Source organism: Alexandromys fortis, unplaced genomic scaffold (assembly GCF_014885135.2).
Source record: "Alexandromys fortis isolate MF-2015 unplaced genomic scaffold, M_Fortis_MF-2015_v1.1 scaffold_0, whole genome shotgun sequence".
NCBI classification, from domain to species: Eukaryota; Metazoa; Chordata; class Mammalia; order Rodentia; family Cricetidae; genus Alexandromys; species Alexandromys fortis.
The window spans coordinates 3,772,224-3,782,853 of record NW_026067949.1 but is presented as its reverse complement, the minus strand read 5'-3'; the positions used below and the strand labels follow the sequence as shown (position 1 = coordinate 3,782,853).

Genomic DNA, 10,630 nt, shown 5'->3' with positions numbered 1-10,630 from the left:
TAAAATAAGAGACAGGGACAGGGCTGTGGGGAGTACGGAGCACAATATTTCTATCCCCAGTCTCTCTCTCTCTCTCTCTCTCTCTCTCTCTCTCTCTCTCTCTCTCTCTCTCTCTCTCTCTCTCTCTTTCTTTTCAGAGTGCTATGGAGCCGCCAAGAAGGCTGCCAAGGTGCTGAGATGTCCTTAAATATCATGCTTTAACTTAGGACTCACAGCAGCAGCACAGTTAAGTCTCGAGCCTGCAGTGTCCACCAGTGGCTGCCATCACATCTCTCCTTTATCTTCTCAGCTGTCTCCTGAGGAATTATCAGAGGAACCCTTCCCCAGGATGCTTTTCCTGTCGATTTCAGAAGCGATAGATGAGATAGATACTTTCCTAGGTGGCTTCACCAAGCCTCTTTCACCACCCTTGATCCTGATGACTGTGGTCATTAGTTCTCTTGGCCACACCCTCACTGTACATGGATTCCTTGAGGGAGTGAAGGATTTGAGTATCCTCAGTCCTCATCCCAGCATCTCTAAGTCTGCCATGGCATAGTGGTCAATAACCAACCATATTTATGTCGTCCTTTCTATGCTGGACAATCACTATAGTATACAAAAAACAACAAAACAAAACAAATAAAATAAAAACCCAATCAACCAACCAACCAGAGAACAATGCCCCTCCTGAAACATGGCAAAACCCTGCAGAGGGTGGCAGGTGATGAGAAAATCCCATCACGTTCTGAATTTCTTTTTTGTTTTGTTTTGTTTTTAAATAGTTTATTATTTTATAGTTTTAAGATGCATTCAATGAGCTTTTATCATTTTTATTCTTACCAATTATTTGCAGAGCCAATTAACTCCCTTATGCATCAAATGTTCATCTTTAAATTTTTTTTTAATTGAAAACATTCCCGCCTCCTCCCTGCTTCCCATTTCCCTCCTCCTTCCCCCATTCTTCTCCCCCTCCCTCTCCAGTCCGAAGAGCAGTCAGGGTTCCCTGCCCTTTGGGAAGTCCAAGGTCCTCCCCCCTCCCTCCAGGTCTAGGAAGGTGAGCATCCAAACAGGCTAGGCTCCCACAAAGCAGTAGGATCAAAACCCCTTGCCATTGACCTTGGCTTCTCATCAGCCCTCATTGTCCACCATGTTCAGAGAGTCCGGTTTTATCCCATGCTTTTTCAGTCCCAGTCCAGCTGGCCTTGGTGAGCTCCCAATACGTTCTGAAGTTCTTAAAAACTTCTCGCTATCAGTCTCATCAGACTGCATGGCGCAAAAGTTGAATCCAATATTGTACTAGGGTTTTTTTCCCCATCACTAAATATGCCTGTTTAGATGAGTTTAATAAACACAGATGCTTCAGGCCACAGACAGATACACTGTGAATTTTAGATCCGAAATTATCTTGAGAAATGTTTTGATTACAGTGAAGGCTGATAGTAAAATGTAAGAAGGAGTGAGACTTCTAGCAAGTTTCCTGAAGTGGTAATACCACATGTTATAAAGAAGAGGCTTAGGGCTATGGACAAGGTGCCCAAGGCCAATGAGCACTGTAAAGCCTGTAGAAATATCATGTTTCTGGGTCAGATTTGTCCTGAGAAGATTATAAAAGTTTTTCCTGTTTTCAAAGGGTATCTCATGAGTAAAGTTGACAGTACTCAAGGCCTCCTTTCGTTTCAGGCAGAAGGGATGGATGTCTTATACCCTCTTGCAGACCAAACTTCTGTTCAAAGATTAGCTTTTTCTTTTAGAACTCCCCCCCCCCCACACACACACAAGGCAGTGAATGGTAGCACCTCTGAGGAGGTTCTCTGTGTCCCACTGGCATCCTGGGTATTAGCGCGTGTACACTGCAGGCAAGCTAATCCCTCTCTTAAGCTCCCTGGCTTAGCTCATTTGCCAGATCTGAGAGGAGGTTTTAACCTTTTCTTGTTTCCCTCTTGGCAAACTCTCCACAGAACCCAAATAAAGAATTATAAGGACTTGGAAGGGACTTTCCATCACTAAGCAATTTGGTTTAAATTTCCAACATTTTGCCTACCTTTCTTTTCCATACCCTTCTTTCTGGTCACCATTTGGGACTCATGGCTGGCATAAATGCCACTGGGGACATTGTGGAAAGAAGAGAGTAGGATCATGAGTGGAATTTTCCAAATTAAGGTGGCTTATTGGCTCTTTCTGCCAAGCAAACTGTGGGAGCAGAAGTGCTTTGACATCTGGATTAGGCTTTCAAGCCCAGAGCCACGCACATGTCAGCTGTGTGTCTGGTACTCCACGTTACACCCACCTATTTCCAATTGCTTGCTCTTGTTGCTGCTAGAACCTAAGTTCAACAATCACAACTGAAAAGCTGTGGACAGAGAAATTGTTCTATGATCTCAGGGTACTAAGAGTCATGAGAATTCATGGAAACCTTCCCTGTGCCCATGTTAGGTGAGTCCAGCAACATACAAAGGTGGATCCAAAGGTGCTCTATACTTGTTAGCTAAGAACATTGAGACACAGTAAGCAAAATGCTTCTTTAAACCTTCACAGAGATAATGAAAAACAAGCAGAGACAAGAAGTGAATAAGACCCAGGCAGTTTGGACCAAGATCCAGGCAAGAGTAACCGGAGTGGAAAGAAAATGCCACAGGGCATTGTGAAGGAACAAACAAGTAGACCTTTGGCAATGATCGGAGAGAACTGAATAAGAAATCAATGTGCACTATACAACTCCATCTTAAAATATTTGTTAATTAATTTTCTAGATATAAGACAATAGTCTAAATTTATTATTAACATGAGAAGATAAAGATTTACCTAGGAAACAAGTCTCTGGCAGGTGCATAAGGGAGTATCTGTATTGGGCTATTAACATGGGAAACGCCAGGCTGAATGTGGGCTTCATCATTCTACAGCCTGAAGTCATAGGGTGAAGAAAGCTAGCTGAACACAGCACTCCTCTCTCCCGGCTTTCTGATTTAGATAAAGTGTGACAAGTTAACTCATGCTTCTATGGCCTTCTTCACCATGATGGAATATTTCCTTAGACTTGTGAGCCAAAATAAAATGTCACAGAAGTTGCTTCATGTCAGGCCTTTGGTCATCACAATAAAAAAGGTAACTAAAACAGTTAGGAGAACTTTCAAATGATCCCCTTCAAAGTCATCACATAGGAGAGACTTTAGATGCTTCTTTAAAATATATAATAAAAGTTAACATGTATGTTATGGAAAGAAATGTAGAATTCTGATTGATTGAAAAGATTGGTGCCCTTTATAATAAAGAGAGCTAACATTTCTTGCATGCTCACCAAATGTCAGCTGCTCTTTGGAACTCTTCGCCTATGCCACACTCTCAACAGTCTTTTGACTTACTTGCTACTATTATTCTACTATGATGGATGGTACAGAGTCACTTGCATAAAATGATGAGCAGAGAATGCATGGCAGAACAAGGGTTTAATTTTATGAAGTCTGTTCTCAGAGCCCATTCTCGTAGTCATCACTAGGCAAGCCTCTTTGCCTTCAGACAGTGGCCAGAGTCTCTAGTTCTGTTGTTGTTCTCCATGTCTGTTCTTATATAGGCATATAAGCTTTGGAATTAGCATAATAGTCTTATTCTGCTTGTTTGTTGGTAAGTTTTGCTTGGGAACTACAATAGAAGTTAAAAGAAATGTATGTGAAAGACAGAGAGGGAGACAGGGAGGATGCGTCCATCCTAAAGGAGACTAATTAATAGATATTCTTGCCTAGTGGTAATCAATTCCATTTTGACTGCACTTCCACATGCGAAGTCCTCCGTTGACATTTTTTCATAAGTGAATAAATGACAAATAAATGTATATAGTTGACTATAAGTACTGAAGGCCAGGAGCTAGAAAGACCTTGACATAATGCAGGGTTATCTACTGTTCCATCTTAGTAGAGTTCTGAGAAGGTAGATTTAGAGAGTTCCTCTGATGCAGGGGTCCTTTGCTGATAGTAACTCAGCAGAGAAGAGTCAGCCTGAGTGGAAGGCAAGTCTGAAACTGTTGGGTGGTAATGAGATAATAGGCCGGGTCCTTTTCCATTGCGTTGTCTGGGACTTTCAGCCTCACTGCTGAGGTTGAAGCACATTTCTAGACCTCTCTGCTAGTTCCAAAGCTCTTCAGAGCCGCAGGCATCATTAATCTTTTGGAACTAATTCATATTTAGCATAGCCTCCATGATGTTGACTCCTACATCATTATGACAGAACAAAGTCAAAGGAGTGTGACCACTGCACACAGCGTGAGTATCAGATCTGCTTTCTGAGTACACAAATTTTCTAAGCCACTATGCTCTGTTAGGTTTCTTTGTATTAACTCTTACTGGTATCAGACAGGGACTCAATGAATCCCTTACTGAAAGAGTAGGTGCAGTAGTATTAAAAGATTCTTTTTTTTTTCTTTATGATTGATTCAAACAAACTAACAAACAAACACACACGGAAACAAACAAACAAGCAGACCATAAGGTTGAGTTTTGAAAGGCAAAACTGAGCAGGTAGGACCTGCCCACTATGCTGTAGTCAAGGAGAACTATGTGGCAAGACACAGACCTCCTTTCATTTGCCACTCAGCCCTTCTGTGGGTGTGCTTATGGTCTTGTTGTCCAATTCTATGTCTGGAACTGGAAGGAACCATCCATATACTTACATCATTGACCTACATGTAGGCGCCATCTCCATTCTGAAGGCAATGGAGATTTCTTTCAATTGTTGGAGTGACTGATACATTAAAGCCAAGCTCAATCCTGGCTTAACAACCCACTAGCAGGTTATAAAATACATGTTTATGAATCCATCTCAGGCTGAATTCGGACCAATTGTTAAAAAGATTCTTTTTAAGCATGTGTACATTTGTATCATAGAATGTTTGCCCCTATTATTCAATCTGCTAAAATTGTGATTTAATTTAGTAATATGAGAAAAGTCTATAAGTGCTCTGGCTTATCATGCCACATTTTTTTCTGACTTATGTACTATACAGAATCCATTCTTATTTACTCTTATACAGTCTAGAGGCATGATTGAATGTTAGGTAATGACATCTCTGATAGCCATATAATATAGCTATGTGAACCTGCAACTCTAACTCACCATAAAATATTAAAGATTAATACTTTGAAAACACCTTCCTAACTGTATATAAGACATATATCCCGTAACTGCATGAGTCATTTGTGCTAGAGTGTTAGGAAAGTGTTCATTTATGTGTATGTATATTTATATATAGCAAGTATTTTTGAAGGCCCTTACCCGCTGCCACCAACAAAACTGTGTTAAATGCCTTGCATGCATGGATTAGTCATTTTCTGCTATGTATCCAATTACTACAAGTTGCCAGCTTAAAGCAGAGAACACGGTTACCTGTCATTTCCTGTGGATGAAAGCCAGTGTTGGTCCTTTGGTCAAGAGCTCACTAGACTGAAATCAGCTTGTTAGCCAGGACTGTATTCTGTCTTGAAGGTTTACCCAGGAAAGCATTTTCTTCCAGGTACCTTTGCATTACTTCCTGTGGCTGTATACCTGAGAGTCCCAGCTTATCATTGAACACCAAATGGAGGCTACCTTTCCCTAGTTCCAGGCCTTCCTGTAATTCCTGGCCCTGTTCATAAGCACTTGACTGCATGGTGATTTGCTTCTTCAGGGTCCACAGGAGACTCTTCCTCCATCCCCACTCTGCTTTACTAAAATCACGTTTTCTTTAAGGAAAATCACTGGAGCTTCTAGCATACATATTAGAAGCAAGTCAGCTCTTTATCACACCAAGGAAGAAGAAGTCACATATGCTATTATACCAGAAAGCAGAGATTATAAAGGCCATAGTAGAAGTCTAAATATAAAAATGCTTATTTACATATTCCAACAACCCTATAAGGTAGATTCTCTTATTATTATTAGTTTTCAGAGACCATTATGTTACCCAGAAGAAGCTGGTATAACAAGTACATTTGATGATAAATCCTGGCATATGAACCAAGGCCTTAAAACCACATCGGTGCTTTTGCTTCATGAAGCAACAGTGATCTGATATTTGCCGGATGTTGGATTCTCCTCCAACAGATGTTTCTTCTTCCTCATTTCATCCCGACAGCAATGCTGGTTTTGTGGATGTGACAGGTTATAACGAGAGAGGTTATTGCTTTGCAGCCTTGAACATGCTATTTGACTTTTCTGATCTTGACATTACTCACCTGTAAAAGGGTGTTGTGTGGATTAGATGAGGGGAGAGAGGAATGTGTCTTAGCAAATGCTCTAACCCAGATTAATAATTCAACACCGGGGACATAGTGTTGCTTCAAAGATCAGTAAAATTTGCCTGCATATCTGTGTAAAGTTGTGTAGTGTAAAGTTGTGTAGTGCAGTAGAATGAATCATGTGGGTCACTCGAGAATGCCTGTGCTACCTTTGTGTCTGGCAGATAATTGGGAATATTTTGTAATACTCTTCTATGGCTCCTGACTTCTCACCTCCCATTATCCCTTTTATCACTGATTATTGTAAAGGTCTTTTCGAGGTCATCCAAAGTCTAAGTGGGCTTTACAGCCGCTGCATGTCACTAGTGTTCTCTGTGGGACTCTTGTTTCTTTCTCACTCCCTGCCTCTATCTCATCTTTTTTTCTTTTTCCCTGTGGTGTTACCCACTGGGGACTAGATCCTCAACTACAGGTATTGTTTTGTATCCTACTATCCCTTTCAGTATAACCAGACAGTATAATTTGAAGAGACCCATCCCCCCATCCCCCCACAAAAGAGTGCTCAGGCCCTCAGCCAACAGTGCTTCCATAGATGATGCTGTGTTGTGTCTTAGTGAGCCCTAAGAACTCCAGGTGGAGCAAAGACTCCAGAGGAGCTTCTGTGTTCCACGGCTGTAGAAGGAGAACTAAGAAATCTTTACTAAGCATGGCAGATCTTCCAGGAGATGTCCTGAGGCTGACAAGGAGATGAAAACGAAGACCTGGTGATAATAGGGATTTCTGAAAAAAAGGTCTGAGCTTTGGCATTGAACCAGTCTGGGCTCCATTCCCAGTTCTGCTTCTTGCTAGCTGCATGACCTTGGTTGAGAAATCACTCAATACCCCTGTCAGTTTCCTCATCAGCAAGAGGGGGAAATAGGAATTCCTTCTTCAGATATGAGCATGATACCCAACTGATGAAATCATTGCAAAAGTGAGTCATGAGCTAAAGATGCCACTGCTGATGGGGATTGCAATAAAAGATTGAAGTTGCAAAATCCAGAAAAAAAAAAAGTCAAACTGAAAAATTCCTAACCTTGAATAAATAAATAAAGATGGAATTTACATTTTCCCTCAAGTCCATTACTATTTCATCATCTTTTCTTTTCCAAAGCATATCTTTAGAAATGATGATTCTACCGACCATGTGTGATTTGCAAGAAAGGAAAATGTGCTTCAACACAAAAACCCTCTATTGCTACTGTAATTGTTGTTTAGATTAGGATGTAGGAGCACAAGCTGTGACGGACAGCACTGCCTACCTCTGGAGGTATACTGCCTTGGTCACAAAATCCCTACACTTTGAGAGCATCGCTGGGATTCTGAGAAAACATAAAGCATTTTAAACATCGGCCATTTATAACCATTTGCAACAGCTATAGTAAAAATATCACACCTCCAAATGAGGAGCCTGTGGATAAAAAGAATAAAATAAAAAGGCAACGTAAGTCATGGGAAGAATTTAGAGTGATGAAAGATGGGCTGATTTTGTAGATGTGACTGGATCTGGCATGCTGATTTGTCATTTTGTCAACAGATGGATTTGTTACGATTCTACGCTAGTTTCTATGTTCCAGTAACAGGAAGTGCCCATATTTTTTTATTATTTTGCTTTCTATCAATTTTGTTTTAAAAATTTAAGTTTTTTATAAAACATATGATTCGTAGAACTCATAAGACAATAATTTTTCTTGTGTTTTTAAAGAATATTCTTAATGTTAGTGATTCTTTTCCTTACCTTTATTCTGCCCTCCCCTCCCATTCTGATGTGGGAGTGATTTCTTACTAATAAAGAACCTGCCTCGGCCCTCATAGGACAGAAATTTAGGTAGGCGGAGTAGACAGGAGAGGATGCTGGGAGAAAGAAGCTTAGTGAGGGAGTCGCCATGATTCTCCCGCTCCAGACAGATGCAGGTTAAGATCCTCCCTGGTAAGCCAGCTCGTGGGCTACACAGAATATTAGAAATGGGTTAGAACAATATGTAAGAGCTAGCCAATAAGAAGCTGGAACTAGCCGGGCCAGGCAGTGTTTGAAAGAATACAGTTTCCGTGTAATTATTTCGGGCATAAGCTAGCCATGCGGGCGGCCGGGTGCCGGGGACGCAGCCCCGCCGCTCCTATTTCAACACCATTCCATCCCCCAAAGTCTGAATCCTAGTTTGGTTTCATGCAATTTTTCCATGATACTAATTTACTGTTCTGTTTGTCAATTATCTAAGTTAGGGTTCCTGTTGCTGTGACCAAAAAGCAAGTTGGGGAAGAAAGGATTTGACTTATGCTTCCTTATTGCTGTTCATCACTGAAGGATGAACTGAAGGACAGAAACTCAAACAGGACAGGATCCTCGCACCAGGAGCTAATGCAGAGGTCACGGAGGGGTGCTGCTTACTGGCTTGCTTCTCCTGGCTTGTTTAATCTGCCTTCTTCTAAATTCCAGGACCACCAGCCCAGAGATGGCACCACCCACCATGGGCTAGACCCTTCCTTGTTGATCACTAATTGAGAAAATGACTTACACGTGAATCTCATGGTGGCATTTCCTCAACTGAGGCTTCATCCTCTCTGATGACTCTAGGCTGTACCAAGTTGACACACAAAACCAGTCAGTACATCCAGCTTTTACATAAAAAAAGTTATCAAAATTGTTTTTTCTCTGACCTGGGCTTGATTTTGTGTTTTCACAAAAATCACCAAGAGAGCTTGACTCAGGCCATACGTAGAAAAGATGATTTTATCTTTGTCAGAGGATATTAGACTATTGTATTCTCAGGACAAAGGCCGAGTGACAGAGAGGACTGCCAAGTCCATATGGAGAAAACAGGAATGAACTTTTTTAATTTGTGAAATCTCCAGGGCACATGACCTTCCATGAGTGTGTCTTGGGCTATGTCTTAGTCACTTTCTTGTTACATGATAATACACTCTCACAGAAAAGGAAATGGTTTATGTGGTCTTCCAGTTCCATGGGCGACATAGTCCATCCTAGCAGTTAGACATGGAAGCAAGTGAGGAAAATAAGACTGTAGCAACAGGGGACAGCGTGTCTAACTTCCACCCCCTCACTCAGGAACAGATAAGGGACTAAGGGGCAGTAAGTGGGTCTGGGATATAAAGCCTTGAGGTCTATCCTCTGTGTCTCACTCTCTCCAGTGAAGTTCAGTTTACTAAAGGCTCCATAACCTTCCCAAATAGTGCTGCCAGCTGGGGACCACATCTTCACACACATGAGCCTATGGAGGACATCTCACATTCAAACCATAATATCCAGCCAATGTCTTAATTGTTGGAGAAAACATAGCAAAGGATAGTGGGTAGTAGAATGGGATAAAACCGGTCCTTGGCAGAGGTTCTGGGACCCTTTTCTTTCAAACCACCACAGTCCACTTCCTGACCCTCAAAGGCTTGTAGCCATATCATAATTCAAAAACTTTACTGGTTCACGGTCTCAACAATGTTTTAAGTCCAAAGTTCAAAGTCTCTTTTGAGATTCATGAAGTCTCTTAACTGCATTTTTCTATAAAATCAAAATAATAATAATAATAATAATAATAATAATAATAATAATAAAACAGACTACATACCTCCATCATATAATGGCACAGGGTATACATCACCATTCCAAAGCATAAGGAAGGGAGCAATAGTGAGGAAATACTGGACCTAAGCAAGACCGAAAATCAGCTGGACAAACTCCAAACTTTCTATTTTTATATCTGATGTCAAAATACTCTTCAGATCTCCAGCTTCCTTCGGCTTTGTTGACTGCAACACACGTCTTCCTCTCAGGCTGGTTCCACTCCCAGTTAGCAGCTTTCCCCGGCAGGTATTCCATGTCTGTGGCATCTGCAACATCCTGGTCTCCAAGGCAAGCCAGGCTTCAACCTCATAGCTTCATACAGTCTCTCTCTAGGTCTCCATTCAGGGACACTCCTGACACATGCTTGGCCTCAATGACTTTCCTTTGTCAGTCCTTGACTCTAAAGCCAGAACCGCATGGCCTAAGCTGCCAAGTTCTTCCGCTTGCTGGAGGGCTGGAACATGGTCCCCTGGTTCAGTTACATTAGTTACATTTTCACCAGGTTTCTGTTTTCAATGGTTACCTTCACCATCTACGCTTGGCTGTCCTTGAACTTGCTCTGTAGACCAGCTGCCCTTGAACTCAGAGGTCTGCCAGCCTCTGCCCCCTGAGCACTTGGATTAAAGCGTGCACTACCACAGCCTGCTCTAAGCCTTTCTTTTATTCCTTTTCATGCGTTGGAAACATAGCTGGGTGGGATCTTACCCTGAGCTCACCATTTCCTTTATTCCATCTCTTAATTGGTTTTATCTCCTTGAAAATAGGATTTAGCTCTGTTCCACATCCTGGTGCCCCCCTTTTTCTTTTCAATCTGTACTTTTGCATTTTT

The 10,630-nt window shown here is 41.6% G+C and overlaps 1 long non-coding RNA gene across 1 annotated transcript; it reads right to left on the bottom strand.

Moving 5' to 3' along the window:
• Positions 1-206: 206 nt before the first annotated feature.
• On the bottom strand, positions 207-10,262 carry LOC126506612 (uncharacterized). The gene is made up of 2 exons (XR_007593274.1): positions 9,806-10,262; positions 207-337 (listed from the first exon to the last, which is right to left on the bottom strand). It is a non-coding gene; the product is annotated as an uncharacterized lncRNA (long non-coding RNA).
• Positions 10,263-10,630: the final 368 nt, after the last annotated feature.